Raw genomic sequence first — 18,977 nt, forward strand, 5'->3', positions numbered from 1 at the left:
TGGAGGAGGGGAGTGGGAGGCCAAGGATGAGATGGAGGGATGGAGTGGAGAGGTATGTGAGAGATAGGGGTATGAGCTAGGGGAAGGCGGGCCACATCGAGGCGATTTGTTTGTGGACACTTTTACGGGATTCAGATGTCTGGCAGTAGATAGACAGATACGCAACGACTGCCTTGAAAGCATTTTGGCACCATCATAGTTTCACAAAATCAATACCCGGCATTGTTTACATCCACTTTCCTCTACATTTCAGAATTACAAACATTCCCATCAAGGGTGTTCTTAACATTCTGGCCATCAAAATTTTGACATAAATTGTTTCTTATTATCCATCCATCCATCCATCCATTGCCAGACGCCATGTATCCCAAACGGGGTGGTCAAGGGCTTAGAGTTAATTGTTTAACAGGGAGGGGCACTAACCCTCCACCAACCCCACTTGACACGTAGGGAGTTATGCCAACAGCATCTGGTGTTCCCAGGCGGTCACCCATCCAAGTACTAACCAGACCCAACGTTGCTTAACTTCGCTTATCGGACGGGAAGCGGTTTTCTTATTATCAAAATAACAAAAAAAGTAAAGTGGCTGTAACCTTCTTTGTCTCCATCACCACTAACAGTGCCATTATCCATATGATCAACAAACTGTTCATTAAAATTCTCAATAGATATGAAGGGAGTTTTTGAAATATTATCAGAATTATATAATTTGCAGCTAAAATCCAAAACTTGTCATAACTAGTTTAAAAGATTCAGAACCTGACGCCATAGTTTTCGTACTTCAGCTAATACTAGCTCACTCAGGCAGAGTTAGTTACATCAAAGGAGGCTGCGGGGAATAAAACATATATACAACAATGGAGTATTTCAAAACCTGCTGTCGTTAAGCATTTCCGACAAAATTAGTTTCAGCAACTGTTTTCTTTGGAAGAACTAGGTTTTCCAGGTATTTATCAGCCAGACGCTTCAGCGAAAGTTATATGATGAAACACTTGAAGTGTAAGGCACTTCATGAAACTCCTTTTTCCCTTGCTGGCAGAGAACAGATACGATAATTAACAATCAATGAATTTGTCGTTAACAACATCGACAACAGTGAGGTCACTACTGTTTACATTTCCTTCGCCAACATTATTATCTGAGAACCCAAGTTGCTCTGGTAATCTCCGACAAGGCCACTAAATGTTCTTCCCTGTTTGTTTGTTTGTTTGTTTTTTAGTTAGATGGTTTGCTAGCAGGATTACTGAAAACTAAAAGGGATTTAACCAAATTTGGTGGATAGATAGCCCATGTCCCAGGGAACAGGCGATTAACTATTGGGACCGTTCCTGATCGAATTACCGGTACATATTGTGGATACGGAAAACACCTCTTGCGAAACCCTAATGAATTATGAGAAAACCCAACCCATTATGATGAATGGTTTGGAATTTACACTGTTCTTGTCGGAGAAATGCGCTCCATTGAGTGCCCCTTCAGTTATTATAATTATGAGGTGGCTTGTTCTCTGCCATTTACATGATCGTGAACTGTCAGGAAGGTAACCTTATACACTCGACTATAGTGCCAAGATAATCGATAAAATTGTACCCTCCTGTTCACCTGATAATCCTGCTTAACTGAAAATAAAAAATGGGTGCAAGTTATGACAGGAAGTGGGACGAGAGCAAGTAATCACATTACAACATACCTACACGAGACAGTTACAAATAACTTCTTCGGGAGATAAAAATGCTAAGACTGCCGAAAAATACTCTACAGCACAGAAAACAATGTAGTTTGACGTTAATGAGGCTAGGGCTGTTCAAAAAGTGCTTAAATAACCTAAATGGATTTCCTTACTACTTGCCGGGTACTGAAATAATTACCTCGCCTGGCAAGGTATTGTTTTTGGTTGTTGTTGTTTTTTTTTCATTATTAGTTAGCTATATTATGGAAAAACGGCTGAATGAAAATACATGAAACTTTCAGGATATGTGGGTACTAGTCCCAAAAGGAAGTTATTAGATTTTGGAGGTAATCGAGTGACAATGAAAGGTCAATATTAAGGTCACGGATTTTCAGAGGGCTTTAACTTGAAACTGATTAATATCAAGGTCACGGATTTTCAGAGGGCTATAACTTGAAACTGGTTAAAACTAAAGATATTTACTATTATCAACATACAGCAAGTCCCATATGGGATTTTAATTAATACCATTACCTTTGACCTTACGTGAACTTGAAAGATCAAACTCAATGCCACGGATATTCAGGGGACTATAACTCGACACTGGCTGAAGATTGGTATTTGCCATTATCAACATATAGGATGTCTAATATGGGGTTTTAATTTGTACCATGACCTTTGACCTTAAGTGACCTGAGGGGTAAAACTCAAGGTCAAGGTTATTCAGGCGGCTATTATTCGAAACTAGTTGAAGAGAGAGTTTCTTTTACTATTATCGAGGTATAGGAAATCTCATGTGGGCTTTCATTTGGCTCCATGACCTTTGACCTTGTAACTGAGTGCCTTTATTATAAGTATTTCTAAATATCTTCCAGTCTGAAAAGTGAAACGCAAGGTCATGGAGTTTCACAAGGCTAGCAGAAGTTGAAGTTAGGGGGATATTTACTGTTATCTACATTAGAACTGATTGTGGCATATTATACATATAATTAGTAAGAAGAGAATGGATGAGGAATTTCGAAGGAATTTGAGTGTAAAGTGGAGGGACTGTAAGAAAATGTTCTGGAAAGAGGTGAAAAGAGTAAGACAGGGTGGAAGTGAAGTTAGCAGGGGAGTGAAAGTTAAAAATGGTAGATTACTAGTGGAGAAGGGAGAAAAAGTGAGCAGATGGAGAGAACACTTTAAGGAACTGTTGAACATAGAGGATGAAAGTAATGCAAGTATAAGTTGCTGGGGAATGGCTGAGAGAAGGAGAGATGTGAGATGACAGGAAGAAATCAGTAGGATAGAAGATGTGGAAGCAATGAAGAAAGTCTAATTGGGGAAAGCCCCAGGAATTGATGGAGTGCGTCGTGAGATGCTGAAGCATGGGGGAGAGATAGTAGTAGAATGGATGTGGAAGATGTGTAGATTGGCCTGGGAGGAAGGTAGAGTCCCGGAGGATTGGAAGCCAGGCATAATTATTCCCTTGCACAAAGGAAAAGGGGAAAAAGAAGTGTGTGGTAATCATAGGGGCATTTGTCTTCTTAGTATAATAGGAAAAGTGTATGGTAGGACACTTATTGACAGAGTTAGAGATAGAACAGAGAAATTAGTTGGAGAAGAACAGGGAGGCTTTAGGAAGGGAAGAGGTTGTGTAGATCAGATAATCATTCTTAGATCTTTAGAGGAAAAGTTTCTAGAGAAGGGAAAGAAGTTGTATGCGGCTTTCATGGATTTGGAGAAAGCATATGACAGGGTGGATAGATAAGGATTGTGGAAAGTGTTAAGAATATATGGAGTAGATGGGAAGTTGTTGAATGATGTGAAGAGTATATACGATGGTGCGAAGGCTGCAGTGCGTGTGGATGGGGAACTAAGTGAATTTTTCTCTTTGAAAGTTGGGTTGAAACAGGGGTGTGTCATGTCTCCATGGTTGTTCAATCTGTACATGGATGGGGTAATAAAAGATGTACAAGGTAGGGTAGTGGATGTTGGAGTGGCCCTGGTGAGAGAGGATAGTGTTTGGAAACTCCCTGTACTGTTGTTTGCAGATGATACTGTGTTGTTGAATGAAGACGAAGGGGAGCTGCAAGACTTGGTGGATGAGTTTGGGAGAGTGTGTAAGAAACGGAATCTAAAGGTGAATGTAGGGAAGAGTAAAGTGATGGTCTTTGAGAGAGGTGAAGTCAGTGAATGTACAGCGAGGTTGGATGGTGAGGAATTGGAAAATGCGAGTACGTTTAAGTACTTGGGTAGTGTGATGAGTAAGGATGGAGGTTTGGAGGGTGAAGTGCGTGAAAGGGTACAGCAGGGAAGAAATGTTGCTGATTCTTCGAAAGCAGTGATAAGAAACAGGGAAATGAGCATGGAAGTGAAAATGTTACTACATAACAGTATTGGGATACCAACTCTAACGTACGAAAGTGAAGCTTGGACGTTGTTGGAAGGACACAAGTCAAGAGTGAGAGCAGTGGAAATGAGTTATTTAAGAGGAGCTTGTGGAGTCACATGGAGAGACAGGCTGAAGAATGAGGATATAAAGGAGCGTTGTGGTGTGTATGTGGATGTGATAGGAAGCGTTATGAGGAACACACTGAGGTGGCTTGGCCATGTGGAGAGGATGGAGGGTGATAAACTGACGAAGAGAGTGTATGTGAGTGAGGTGGAGGGGGGAAGAGGGAGGGGGAGGCCGAGGATGAGATGGAGGGATGGGGTGGAGAGGCATATGAGAGAGCGGGGTGTGAGTTGGGAGCAGGGCAGTAAAATGGAGGGGGACAGGGCGACTTGGAGGCGATTTGTTTGTGGCCACCCCAAACGGGATTGAGGTGTCTTGCAATAGATAGATAGATAGTATTGACTGATAATAAGTTCCATTTCATTCACGCCATTACCTTAGATTTTAATTGTGTACTGACAGTAAATGGCAGTACCATCAATATTCAACAATAGTTAAATAGCTGCCGTCGGGCAAGGTTTGTTATGCCTGGCATCACTTGTGCCTGTGTTTCCTACAGTGAAATACATAATCAAGGTTCGTCATACAGAATTACAGGTGAAACTACAGTAGTTCTGAATGAAAAGCTCAGTTATAGACTGCATAGTCTTTTTTGTGAACTAGTTTTTTCCTCCAGCATCTCGGGTGTAATTAGTTCTGCCTAGGTAATATCAGATGTAGGCTATTCAATACACTAGTTTTACTTCGTTTAATCTAGTTCTGACCATTATAAGATTTTCATACATAAATATTCACCATAACAATCAGCCCACCATCATCCACATTATATTTGACGCCCTGATAATAAGTTATTTCAGTACCTAGTAAACGCATTCCCTTCGCCCGCATGCATGGCGATTTATCTGAATCCAGAGGAGAAGATATTTATAGATGTCTGCTTCGTATTTAAGGCATTTAATGTATTTCATGCTCTGGGACCCATTACAAAAAGAGAAGAAATTGCATGCATAATACCTCTTCATTATCTTTGACGGGAATGTGTTTCTTATAGACTTCTTGTACAGCGTGTTATTCATGTTTCTGTGGACATGTGGCCCAAGAAAGGTATTAGTTTTGGTAAAAATAGGTTACAACCCACTGATATGCAAGAAGGGCGTTGTTTGTCATTATTCGCGTCAATAATCATTACTGTCGGTATAAAGGTCGGTCATACTACACTTCTCGCAATTGGCGTTAGTGTTTCTGAGGATTTTTTTATATTAAAAAAAAAAAATTTTATTGCCTTCAACTAAGGAGGAATTTCAAGATGAATAACTGGGAGACTGCAAAAAATAAAATAGAAATGACAAATCCTACTTGTATACAAGAGAATCATAATCATAAGAATCAACCACAGTTACCAACAAAACGGAGCATCTACTAATTTCGCAACATAAATACCACTATCTCGTTGTTGCCATAAGAAAAAAAGTCACAACCATTTGTGTCACCAGCAGTTTTACACTAATGGTTTACCCTTTTATTCACTTCTATACCATTAACACCTACAAACGGTATATATATATATATATATATATATATATATATATATATATATATATATATATATATATATATATATATATATATATATATCATCTCTCTCATCTCATCTCATCAGCCGTTTGAGTGTCCACTGCAGGACCACCCTATCCCTACCGAAGTGGGGACGAAACAGCCAATGTAACTCTACCAAGTGGCTTAGGCTGTCTAGCAGAGATTGTATGTAGGGTGTGAAGTGCTTGTAAGTGTAATTGTTGTGTTGGAATGGTTTTGGATGTGTGTGTAGTCTGTGAATCATGTGTAATCGGCCCGCACAAGCCGACTGGGTGCAAGCATACTCTATAGTATTCGACACTGGTTCAACCACAGCACCCCTTGTGTCCGCCAATGCAGTATATGGCCTGAAGAACGCTCACAAAGTTTATTACCCTGGCGGGGCGCGAACCTTCATTCTTCAGTGTATGAAAATGCACACTTTACCACCGTACCACAGAGGCAATATATATATATATATATATATATATATATATATATATATATATATATATATATATACAGTATATCCCCTAGTACGCAAGTTTATGGGCGGCAGAGGACGTCGCGTACTAGGAATTCTCGTACTGTGAATACATAAACTTATGGGAAAAATTACATATGGGCGGCACCCCCCTTCATGGGCAACCCTTGAGACGCCTTTCGGACCTAAGTATTGTACTATACAGGGAAAATATCTAAGACATATTACCTAAGAAAAAGTAAACCAACAAGATTATGGCTTTACTAGGTATATCAACAAGGATATGGCTTAACTAAACGAACAAGAATATGGCTGCTCCCCATTACCCAAGAGGAAAACAGGCATAATGGAGATAAAAAGAGGACCCGAGGCAGGATGAGGCACCTAGCGTGCATCTACTGCATCACTCACCACACCACCCGACACACCACCTTCCTCACCACTTTCATCACCAGCACTTTCGACACTCACTAGCTAATGCACTTATTTCGTTCATAAACCCTTCAAAGTCTATTTCTGACACCTCAGACATCGTATCAGTCTCTTGATCCTCCACAGGATATGGCTCTTCTGACGTTGAAGGGAGTGATTTCTCACTTTGCTCAAGCTGAAGGTAACGGGTGATGAGTGTTTGCTTCCGTCTGTTTACTTTCTGGTTGTACTTGTCGGTATAGTAGCAGAAGGTTTTGTCCAGTGAAGACATCACCTCCTCCACTTGCAATTGAGAGCGTTCGATGTCCTTGAAATCTTCCTTGAATTTATCAAGGGCACACAATACCCGGCTGATCTCCATCATGGACAAATCTTCACTCTCCCTCACTGGTGTTGCTGGCTTTTCTGCTACGATCTCCTGCTCTGCGTAGGCCTCGTCCACTCGCTGCACGATTTCCTGGGGATCCTGCTCTGCAGCTGCCAAATGTAAACCCCTGATCTTCTCCAGCGAGACAGCCTGAAACCCGGACACAGCTTGTGCACTTGTAAGAGTGGTTGCCTAGGCAGTGGCCAGGGACTGAAAGCCGCTCCCCGGCGCGATTTCACACAGGTGTGGTATGAGGAGGTGCCAAGCATGGTTAATTGTTGCAGTGGTTATATCTGCCCAAGAGAACAACAAGAGAGTGATGGCATCTCGAGGTTGAATGACCGGCAAAAAGCCATAATAATCTTCTCAGGAGTTGAAGTTGGTTGTGCAGGTGCTGTGTGTGGTAAGGATGAAGTGAGTGAAGCGGGTGGCGTGTCCAAACCATCCTCAGCGTCCATGACATCACTCCCAACTGTGTTCAGGTCAAGAATTGCCTGCGGTTCCTCATAGCTGTCGGTCTTGCTGCGGAGGTGATTGTAGAGAAGTTGGTGGTATAGCTGCTTGACCATTGCAATCAACTCCTGGTCTAGCGGTTAGAGAGTTCGTTCTTGGGGGCAGAAAAACGATCTTGCATTCCTTGCTGAGGTCTGCTAGCCAGGTTGGATGACTTGGGGCTTTATCAAGGATGAGAAGCACCTTGGAGGGGATGCAAAGTTCCTGGGATTATGCCTTGGCATCAGGGATGAAATGCCTCAACAGCCACTTGGAAATGATGCTACTTGTCATCCAACCATTGGAGTTGCTGTACCAGTATACCCCACTGTCATCCAATCATCACAGATTCTTGTAACATCTGAGATGTGCTGTGGTATGCACCACAACTGGGCGCGACTTGTGTGAGCCTGATAAGTTCACGGCAAACATGACTGTTATCCTACTCTTGTCGATTTTTCTGCTCTGGGCCTGGCACTGGTGCTAACTAGTATGAGTACACTTCGGCATAGCCTTGTAGTATAGGGCTGTTTCATCAGTGTTAAAATTTGGTCCTTGCTGTAGCCGCCCTCGTCGATTATCTCCTTTAGGATGCCTGGATAATCCCTGGCCGCCATTTCATCAGCTGATGCACGCTCCCCCGTGAGGCAAATGTGACGTAGCTCCTTCCTCTTCAGAAAGCGGCAAAGCCATCCCATGGAGGCTTTAAATGGTTTCATCAAGCTTCAGAGCTGCAGCTTTGTAGAACATCTTGGCTTGGTCCCTGATGTAGTGCCCATTCAGTGGAATTCCTTCCTTCTCCTTCCTCAGGGTAAATGTAGTCAGGTATCACTCCATAAGAATTATAGCCTGGTTGGTGAGCATGCTTCTCCCGTCCAATGCCGCCATCCCATATGTCTTCACACTCTTCTTCATGGCCTCCCTGTTAGCCCATATAGTTTGCACGGACGATTCTGCCAAGCCTAGTTCCTTGCCAATGGCCGTGTTATCCTTCCCACTCTCCTTCTTCCTAATGACTTGCATCTTCATGGCATGGGTGATGCACTTCTTCCTGGAAGAGGGGGCAGACATCCTGGCTCACATAAAAAAAATAGCCTCAGAGTACATGAGGATGTACCTGGAACAGAGCGTGTACCCTCTGTGCACGTGTATTTCCTCTGCTGGGACTCTCACCTCACGACCCTCCAAGCGGTGCATATATATATATATATATATATATATATATATATATATATATATATATATATATATATATATATATATATATATGTACAGTAATCCCTGTACTTTCCGGACACCCACTTTCCAGACATCCTCACTTACCAGACATTGTGGGCCTGGACCATCGGAACCGAGAAATGGCCGAAAAAAGAAAAAAATTCCAAGAAAATCCGAATTTTTTCCACCCATAATTTGAAATTGCCGTGCGGCGCCAAACAGCTGCTTACACCATGGCCCCTTCACCCCTTCCTTCCTCCCCCCTCCCCCCTTCCCTGTCAGGGTTGCCGTTTGTTATTTTTCATTACCAAATGTGAGCCAATTTGGTAATGAAAACTTCGTTTGGTAATGAATCAGAATAATGCATTACCAAACGGATTTTTCACATGTATGAGGATACACAGGATGGAGATTGTGGATTGTTTGCTCTCTGTGATCAATCTGCTATCCTACATAGCGTGAAAATAATCAACATGGTGTTAATTATAAGGAGAGTGATTACATGTATTTCCACTTGTATATATAATTAGTGAAGAATAAATGCTAGCTTTACGAATTTGGTAATGAAAAGTTAAATTTGGTAATGAAAGTTAAGGAGATTGGTAATGTGGCCATTGCGATCTCGCAACTCTGTTTCTCCGACATCAACAGTTACTCCATAACTTCGATAGTGAATAGATGCTTATTGCACTGGAAGCCACACGTGCTCGTTTTTTGTGAATAAACAGTGAATATACTGCAATACCTCGCCTCTAGACCACATGGGAATTTACACTGTTGTGCAGTGTTAAGAAATTTGAACTTAGAGTGCAAAGGATCAACTGTGGAGTGCAAACTGGGAATTTAAACTGGCTGGTAGAAGTGCAGTGGTGCAGTTAAGAACAATGTGCAGTGTTAAACAATCATAACTCACAGTGCAAAGAATTAAGTGCAGCACAACACTGGATTACTGTATGTGCTTCAAGAGCATTTTCACCACTGCCAAAACCTTAGAAAGGCAGCCACAAACGTGATGTAAGTACCCTGGCTGAGGAACAGTCACTTCTAATTCCTCATTCGTTGGTTCCTTTTCATACCTGATAATCCTGACCATAATGCCCATCTCTTGGATTTATTCTTGACAAATAATCCAGATCAATACAGGATAGAGGTACTGTCACCACTTGGATCCTCTGACCACAATCTCATCAAAGCCTCATTAGTTAACCCTCCTACACCTCCCCATTCCGAACCTGTCAGGGTGACCCGATGGCACTTTGACAGGGCAGACTGGGATGGATTTAGAAATTATCTTGCTGATGTTCCATGGCAGTCTTTCTTCTCTAGTGATCCCAATTCTACCCAGTCCCACATTTGTGACTTAATACTAGCTGGTATGGATTTATTCATACCAAGTCAACAATTCACTAAAAGATCAAACTCTACAAAATGGTTTGATGGCAATTGTGCCAGAGCAACAGCCCAAAAGTCATTAGCATATAACTCTTACTTAAAATCAAAAACACCTGAATCACTCTCCCAATTTAAAATTGCTAGAAATCATGCAAAAGCTGTAATACATCTATCTAAATCAAACTTTCTTCAAAAGCAAGCATCAATACTACTTAACAACCCTAATGACAATAGAATATTCTGGTCAACTCTTAATTCTTTCAATAATAACTTTAACAAGTCATCTTCCATTCCCCCACTAAAATCTTCAGATGGCAATATTACAAATGACCCACGTGGGAAAGCAGATATCTTTGCTAGTACCTTTGCAAGAAACTCTACCATAGATGATACCAGCCAGAATGTCTCAGTACTGGAACTTGATTCTCCCGAAATTGCCCCACTTAAAATACAGACAAGATTTGTAAAATCCATCCTAGACAATTTACCTACCAACAAAGCTCCAGGTCCAGATGGAATTCCGCCAATTGTTTTGAAAAAGTGTTCCCCTGAACTTGCCTCTGTCCTAGCTAAATTATTCAGACTATGCATACGTACTTCTTTATTCCCAAATTCATGGAAAGAAGCCAATATCCACCCAGTTCCGAAGAAAGGAAGTTCGTCTGACCCCTCCAATTACAGACCAATAGCTATCACATCTTCTCTTGGTAAGGTATTTGAAACTTTAATTAATAAGCATATTGTTAAACATCTTGAATCCAACAACTTAATTAATGATAGACAATACGGTTTTCGGCACGAAAGATCCACCATTGACATACTCAATCTCTTAACTCATACCATCCATCAATCAATTGATCTTTTTGGAGAAACTCATGCAGTAGCTCTTGATATCTCTAAAGCTTTCGACAGAGTATGGCACCGTTCCCTGCTGTCCAAACTCCCTTGCTATGGACTAACGTCTTTTGTTCCTTTGATTTCTTCTTATCTTAGTGACAGGAAAATAAGAGTAAAAGTAGATGATGTATATTCGAATTTCCACTCAATTAACGCTGGCGTACCGCAGGGATCAGTACTGGCGCCAACCCTATTTCTGGTTCATATTAATGATCTCTTATCTGTCACTCACAATCCCATTCACTCATATGCAGATGACTCAACACTACATAGTTCATTCACACTCAGACATCCATTTACAAAGTCTAATATCTCTACCTCTCAACTCAATACAGCCATCTCCATAAATCAAGATCTATCTACAATCAGTGAATGGGGACAAAACAACCTTGTCTCTTTTAATGCTAGCAAAACTAAATATATACAGTTTACTAATAGACAGATGTTGCCGGATTCGTACATTGCCTTCAGTGCTACTAATATTCCCATCTCCAAAAGTATTGAAATTCTTGGTGTCTCACTTAACAGTGCCCTCAGCTGGACCTCTCATGTCAGATCACTTGCTAAAACCGCCTCAAAGAAACTTGGATTATTGTACAGAGTCCGTAACTTTTTCGCCGATGAGCAGTTAGCTATAATTTATAAGAGTCATGTGCGCTCTCAGCTTGAATATTGCTCACCCTTGTGGAATGGTTGTGGAGAGGTTGCATTAAGACAACTAGACAAAATTCAGAATAAAGCTGTTAGAATCATTAACAACCCTGCCATTACATATAAACTACCTCCCCTGCAAGTAAGAAGGAATGTTGCCTCCCTTGCATTATTTTACAGATATTTTTTTGGCAAATGCTCAGACGAAGTTGCGTCCATGGTGCCACCTCTCCATGCCTTCCCTCGTGCTACACGGGCATCTGGTAGCGCTCATGACTGGAATGTCACTCAACCATATTGCAGAACTTCTGCCTATCAGAATTCTTTCATTCCCCGAACTGCATCTCCCTAGAACTCGCTTCCCCAGAGTTGTTTTCCTCCAAATTTCAACCTACAACTGTTCAAGTCTAACTGTTACAGATATTTTATGAACAGAGGGCACCAGTAATCTGGTGTATGGATTATTTTTTTTCTCCATTTGTTTTTCCTTCCTCCGTTCTGTTATTTAAAAAAAAAAAAAAAAAAAAAAAAATTTCATGCTTTATGTCCATTATTGGTGTGAATAGGGTCTTAAATAGGTTTAAATAGGTGCCATGTATGTCCGGTAGGGAGTTATTTAGGTGGCTTTCAAAGTTAGGCTGGGTTAGGGTCCATAAGTACCAGTCCAGGAGGCTGGTGCCCACTATCCGGACAGGACCACTTTCCGGAAGTGCCTTTGGCTCTATTATTTCGGATAGTGGAGGGATTACTATATATATATATATATATATATATATATATATATATATATATACTGTATATGTATAGATAGATATAAAAATATAGACAGATAGATAGAGAGATAGATGGATAGATATAGATATAGATATAGATATCTATTCATCTATCTGTCTATCTTTATATCTATATCTATCTATCTATCTATCCATATCTATATGCATGTATATATATATATATATATATATACAGTACAGTATATATATATGGAGCCTCTGTGGTACAATGGTAGAGTGTGCGTTTCGTACACAGGTGGGCCAGGGTTCGCACCCCGCCAGGGTAATAAACTTTGGGAGTGTTCACCCGGCCACATACTGCATTGGCGGACACAAGGGGTGCTGTGGTTGAACCAGTGTCGCTTACTGTAAAGTATGCTTGGGCCCAGTTGGCTTGCGTTAGCCGATTACACTTGGTTCATAGACTACACACAAATCCAAAGCCATTCCAACACTACAATTACACTTAGAAGCACATCTCACCTTACATACAATCTCTGCCAGACAGCCTAAGCCACCTGGTAGAGATACATTGGCTGTATCATCCAGACTCCGGTCGGGATAGGCCGGTCCTGCAGTGGATACTCAAACGGCTGATGATGAAATATATATATATATATATATATATATATATATATATATATATAATCAGGAATAAAACCACAGACGACCCTCGTCTAACCGTCACATAGATGGCTCCGCCATTCCAGTGAATAATAACATAAATTACAACATTTTCGATCATCTCATCTCAGACGTGCTGGCACTGGATGTACAAACACACACAGTAAATGTGATATTTGCCAGTCTACTAACCCTTTATCTGCCCCGTCTTCCAGCTCCAGTTATTATCTATATTCCATTGAAAGATATCTGCTTACTGCAGAACCACACGCCAATCAGATCGCCATGAACAAAGAATTCAAATACAGCATGTAGACAGCTATTAATATTAATTACAGACGGAACCATCATATTCCTGGGCCCTGTCTTCCCTAAGTTATACTTCCTAACTTCATTCACAACACTAGACAATGCGATAGCAAGCCTGGAAACTTATCACAATATCCAAATCACACCTGGACCCTTAGCAAACTGTGACCATTTTTCATCCATAGCTACTATCACCACAGCCCTTGCAGTACCTCCCATACCACCTAGTCCTGTCTATCGTCATTGCCAACTGGGACAGCTATGCACAAAAACTCATCAGCACATTTGAAAACTTTCCTAACCCGGGTGAAGGTACCCTAAAGGAAATTGACCAAATCCTCGAGATCAGGTATATAGTTATTCAGACATCACTACAGAACAACATCCCATCAGAAACATGCCGAACCATAAGCAAATCTACACAGCACCGCAGAGATGCACTACTTCTTATATTACAGTGGTATAAGAAACCACTCACAGACTCACGGCTGGACACATTTCACACAATACAGATCGCTCCACTTGTTAATACTAGAATCACTTATGCATGGAACAAACACAAGCTGAAACAAAACAGCCGTTATAACACATTGATCCCACAATCTTCTTTGGGAGAAAATCAGAGCTCTCCCTGAAAATATCATCCCTTACCCTAGTATAATACAGTATATACCCTGTGAGAACAAGAGTACACTCCTATTGAGAAAAATGAACTGTTTACTGTGCAGTTTGCTATAATATATATATTAGGGTGCATCAATTATCATGCAATTTTTTTAAGAGCTAATAGAAACTGACCTGGGGTCGGGTTATGTTCCAGTACCCATGAATACACTTTATGTCAAGTTTTATCACAATCAATCGATGGCTAGGGGTGCAACAATATGAGTGAAGTAATCACAATGTGTAATTTTTCTTAGAAAATCTTTGAAAGTTTTTCTAGAAATCGTGCAATGTGCAAAATGTTTATTGGACGAGAACACATCAAACTATACCTAAAAACGGCATTCGATCATTGAAAACAATTGCTGCATGAGTTTTAGGCAGAGGTAATGTCAAAGTCGTGCGCTATTAGCGACACGTTTGCTCTTGGGGCAGCGCAGGTCTGCCTGCACGTGGCGGCTATGCTCCACTGCTTGAAGCACGTTCTGTAGGTGTGGCTCACTCCTGGCTGTTGAAACATGGTCAGACGTGAGTTTAACGCCTTTCTCGGCACAGTCGTTGACTTCGTTGATGGCACACTCGTTTGCTGCTTTCACCTGGAACACCCAGTCTTCAACATTCTGTGCCAGAAATCCCAGATCGATTTTAAGCTGCTGCATCCCAATGCCGAAATCTGCATTTACCATTTCAGACAAACTGATGGTCAGCAACAGAATGGAAATTTTGGCTTATCATAGCCAGCTCCAAATCGCAGTCGAGGAGCTTGCATCGATACATCAGCTGGCTTGTGCTGCAGTATGTGGTCTGCCAGTGTGCGTCGTTCGGCAGCAGGGACTTTTTCACTGAAGAGTGCCAGTGGCAGCATTTCAGCCATCAAATACCACAAGTGCCACTGTAGGGCCCTGATGGCAGATACTGCGGTAGTAGAATCAACTGATTTGTACTGTTCCAGTTGACGGTAGAGTGCAAGATCATTCCAGGCAGCATCCCCAGCTTTGTCACAGGTCAACCACCACGTTGCGTAGACGTGGACCATGAAAACTGAAGTTGCACGAATCTTTGGCATCTGTTGGCTCGTGGTGATGGAGCTCAGTGGAAGAAGTATGATGCGCTGCTCCATCAGAGCTAGCTTTAGCGTATAAAGCATTCATCGAGTCCTGTGAAAGCCTCCTGGTCTCTGAAGTATCACTGGAATTCTAGTACAGGAACGTTCTGACTGATTTGGGCTTAAGTACTGGCAAAAATGTTACCTTTTCCAAGAGGGTCGTTTATAGTGTTTCCGTATGAGGATTTTAGAAGGGCAATGGATAACGACTTGCTAAAGTTACAACTGAAAGAAATGAAAGTTGACATACCCTCAGTTGGTCAATGACAAAAAAAAAAAAAAGGACAAAAGAATAATATACAGTATACAGTGCAACTATCTGCAGCTAATCAACATTATCAAACCTCTAAATACTCACCCATATATATATATATATATATATATATATATATATATATATATATATATATATATATATATATATATATATATATATATATATATATATGACTCGTATTTCGAACACAAAGATGCACATAAATATACACGGTATCATGTTGAAAGATGCCTGAGTGATTACATGCTCGTAGTGAGGTCAATACTGGGAATGGCTGCTGATACGAGGGCCGTGAGAGGACGATGTGGAGGTCTGTCAGATCGTATGTTTGTGGTATGGAAGATCAAGCTGAGAGGAGTGAGGTGGATCAGGAGAGAGAGGAGCAGTCAGAAAGAAAGACTGAAAGTTGAGAAGATGAGGATCAATGAAATGGCAAGATGATTACAGGACCAAAATAGAGGAGGAGTTAGAATCAGTGAACTGGAATGACATGGATCTGGACAGCCTGTGGAATGCTTCTAAGGATTGCTTAGTTAGGAATGCTAAAGCAGTGTGTGGTGTGGCAAGAGTAACAACAAAGACGAAAGGTACGGCATGGTGGGATGAGGAGGTTAAGAAAGCAATGGAGGAAAACAGGAAGAAGTGGCTAAAGTGGTTACTGGACGGGGGTTCAGTTGAAATAAGAACTAAATATAATGAGAGCAAGAAGCATGTAACGACACTAGTGAAGAGGAAAAAGAAGGAGGTAAGTCATGATCTAAGAAGAAAACTGAATGCAAACTACTCTGAAAACAGGATGTTATTCTGGAAAGAGGTGAGAAAATATAGAAGTGAAAGCGGAAAGAAATGTGATGGTGAGAATGATGTACGTGGCAGATTATTAACCCATGGGGATGAAGTAAGGACCAGATGGAAAGAATTCATGAAACCTGATGAATGGGAGTAATGAGAACAGAGCTGCTGTAAACATGATTGGTTTTGAGAGTGTGCAGAGAGGGTATACAGTGCCAGGAGACGTGACACTGGCACAGATGAAGAGTGTTGTGAAGCGGCTGAAAAATGGGAGCTGGGGTTGATGAGGTGTATGCAGAGATGATTAAGTGTAGTGGAAAGTGTGGAATGAAGTGCTTGCTGGAAATATGTAAGAAGGCAATGATGAGTGAAACTGTGCCAGCAGAGTGGAAAAAGGCTGATTATACCCCTGTACAAAAATAAAAGTGAACGAAGTGAGTGCATGAATTATCGTGGCATAAGTATACTGAGTGTGGTAGATTAGGTAGGGGGAGACCGGGGCAAGTTGGCAACAGGGGTAAATAGGCACATTTGAAATAATTCCACTAATTACCGCTAGACAGCTTTGCTACTCACACCACATGATCACCGGGTGGATCCTCAATCATCAACAAACAGCCACGCGTGAAGGTCACATGACATGACTTGAGTGAGGAAAAGTTCAATTTTGATGCTGCTAAGAAAATTTTCATTTCCTTACATTGTTTGTTGTAACATGCATCTGGTTATAGGTGAATGATATTCATTTTAGCCATAATTTTACTTAGGGTTTAAGGACTGCTTACCCTTGAAAACAGATCGTACAAGATTTCTTAGTGTATACGAAAATCGTTTGTTAAGAATAATGGTACGGATGGGGCAAGATGACTCAAAGAAAATGGGGCACATTGGCACAGTGCCAACTTGCCCCATATTATATATGAATTACCTTGGCTTATTTATTCCTTTCTGTTTTCAGATTACATTTGATTTATATTGTTTTTGTGATATATTTATCTTGATACATTCGTTACTTAGCTTCATGGACACCAGTAAAAAATCACTTGAAAAGGAATCAGAACAAAAAACACATAAAGCCAAAAGAAACATATTTTCAGAAACGAAGAAGAAACAGCAATCACAGATATCAAAACTAGTTCATGCTGACGAGGAAAACTCAGATAAAGAGGACATTCTTTATTTAAAGTGCATGGAGCCTTTTTCCCACAGCAAGCCACGAGAAGTTCGGATCCAGTGTAGTGTGTGCAACTTGTGGGCCCACGAAGATTGCACAGATAATGATTTGTTTTATACATGCCATAACTGTGATTCAGATGATGATTTAGATTAAGTCAATTATCTTATATGCCATTATGATCTGGAAGTATAATTATTATTTCACCTCAGTATACAAGAAAAAGCTTTAATTTATTTTTAAATAAAAAGTCGCTTACTTTCATTACCAAGAAAATTTTTTTTTGTTACGTTGGAACTGGATCTTCTTGAAATTAAGCTTCACGGATACTCTATGTCTATACTCACATTTACATGGGTCGAATTTGCTATTTATATGTGATGTGCCAATTTACCCCATAGTGTGTGCCAACTTACCCCGTATATGGGGCATGTTGGCACAGTTAAGTAATTTTTTTCTAAAGAATGCTCTGCTTTAGTTTGGAAAGAAAACCATGCTTTTCTTTTATGAAAAGTAAGAGGAATGCTTGTATTTTTCAATGAAAGCAATAAAAAGCCTAAATTCTTGGTAGTTTTTCTTCCATCACCGAAAGAGTAAAAAGTGTGCCAACTAGCCCCGGTCTCCCTATGGAAGAATTATTATAGAGAAAGAAAGATATCAGAGGTCCTGGTGAGTGATGAACAGGGTGGCTTTAGGAGTGGCAGAGGATGTGTGGATCAAATATTTACAGCGAGACAGATAGCAGAGAAGCCTTGTCAGAAGGACCATAAGGTGTTTATGGCATTCATGGATCTGGAAAAAGTATATGACAAAGTGGACAGAGAAGGTTTGCGGAAAGTTTTGCGCATGTACAGTGTAGATGGTAAGCTGCTGGGTGCCGTCAAGAGTTTTTATGATGGTAGTGAAGCATGTGTATGGGTTAATAGACATCTAAGTAAATGGTTCACGATCGGTGTGGACGTGCGACAAGCTTGTGTGATGTCCCCATGGTTGTTCAATATATATATATGGATGGGGTGATGAGAGAAGTAAAAACACGAGTAAATGAGTGGGGGATGGCGTTGGTAATGAATGGTGATGGATGAAATATCTCAAATTTGTTGTATGCTGATGATGTAGTACTACTTGCAAATACCGGACAAGAACTTGGTATGTTAGTGCAGAGATTGCTGATGTCTGTGAGAGTCGTGCCATGACAGTAAATGTAGAAAAGAGTAAAGTGATTGTTATTGAGAGAGAAGGTGACTCCCAGTGCGATGTTACAGTGAATGAAGAGAGACTGGAATTAGTGAGACAGTTCAAATACCTGGGTGCAGTGATAGGAAAGAGAGGAAAATGTGAAAGAAAAGTGGAAAGTAGAGTGACACAGGGAAGAAAAATAGCTGGTGCAATGAAGGCTTTGATAAGAAACAGAGGCTTGAGTGTTGCAGCTACACGAGGGTTACATGAAGGAGTGTTAGTGCCAACTTTAACATATGGATGTGAGACTATGGTGTGGCATGAAAATTTTGTCAAGAGTAAGAGCAGTGGAGATGGAACTGCTGGGGAGTGTATGTGGAGTACATAAGGTGAATATGATACGAAATACTGTAATTTGATTCGTGAAAGATGTGGAGTGAGGAAGTCTGTGGACATCAGAAACGAAG

Source organism: Coenobita brevimanus, chromosome 22 (assembly GCF_032717465.1).
Source record: "Coenobita brevimanus isolate Jiangsu-jjx chromosome 22, ASM3271746v2, whole genome shotgun sequence".
Lineage (NCBI taxonomy): Eukaryota > Metazoa > Arthropoda > Malacostraca > Decapoda > Coenobitidae > Coenobita > Coenobita brevimanus.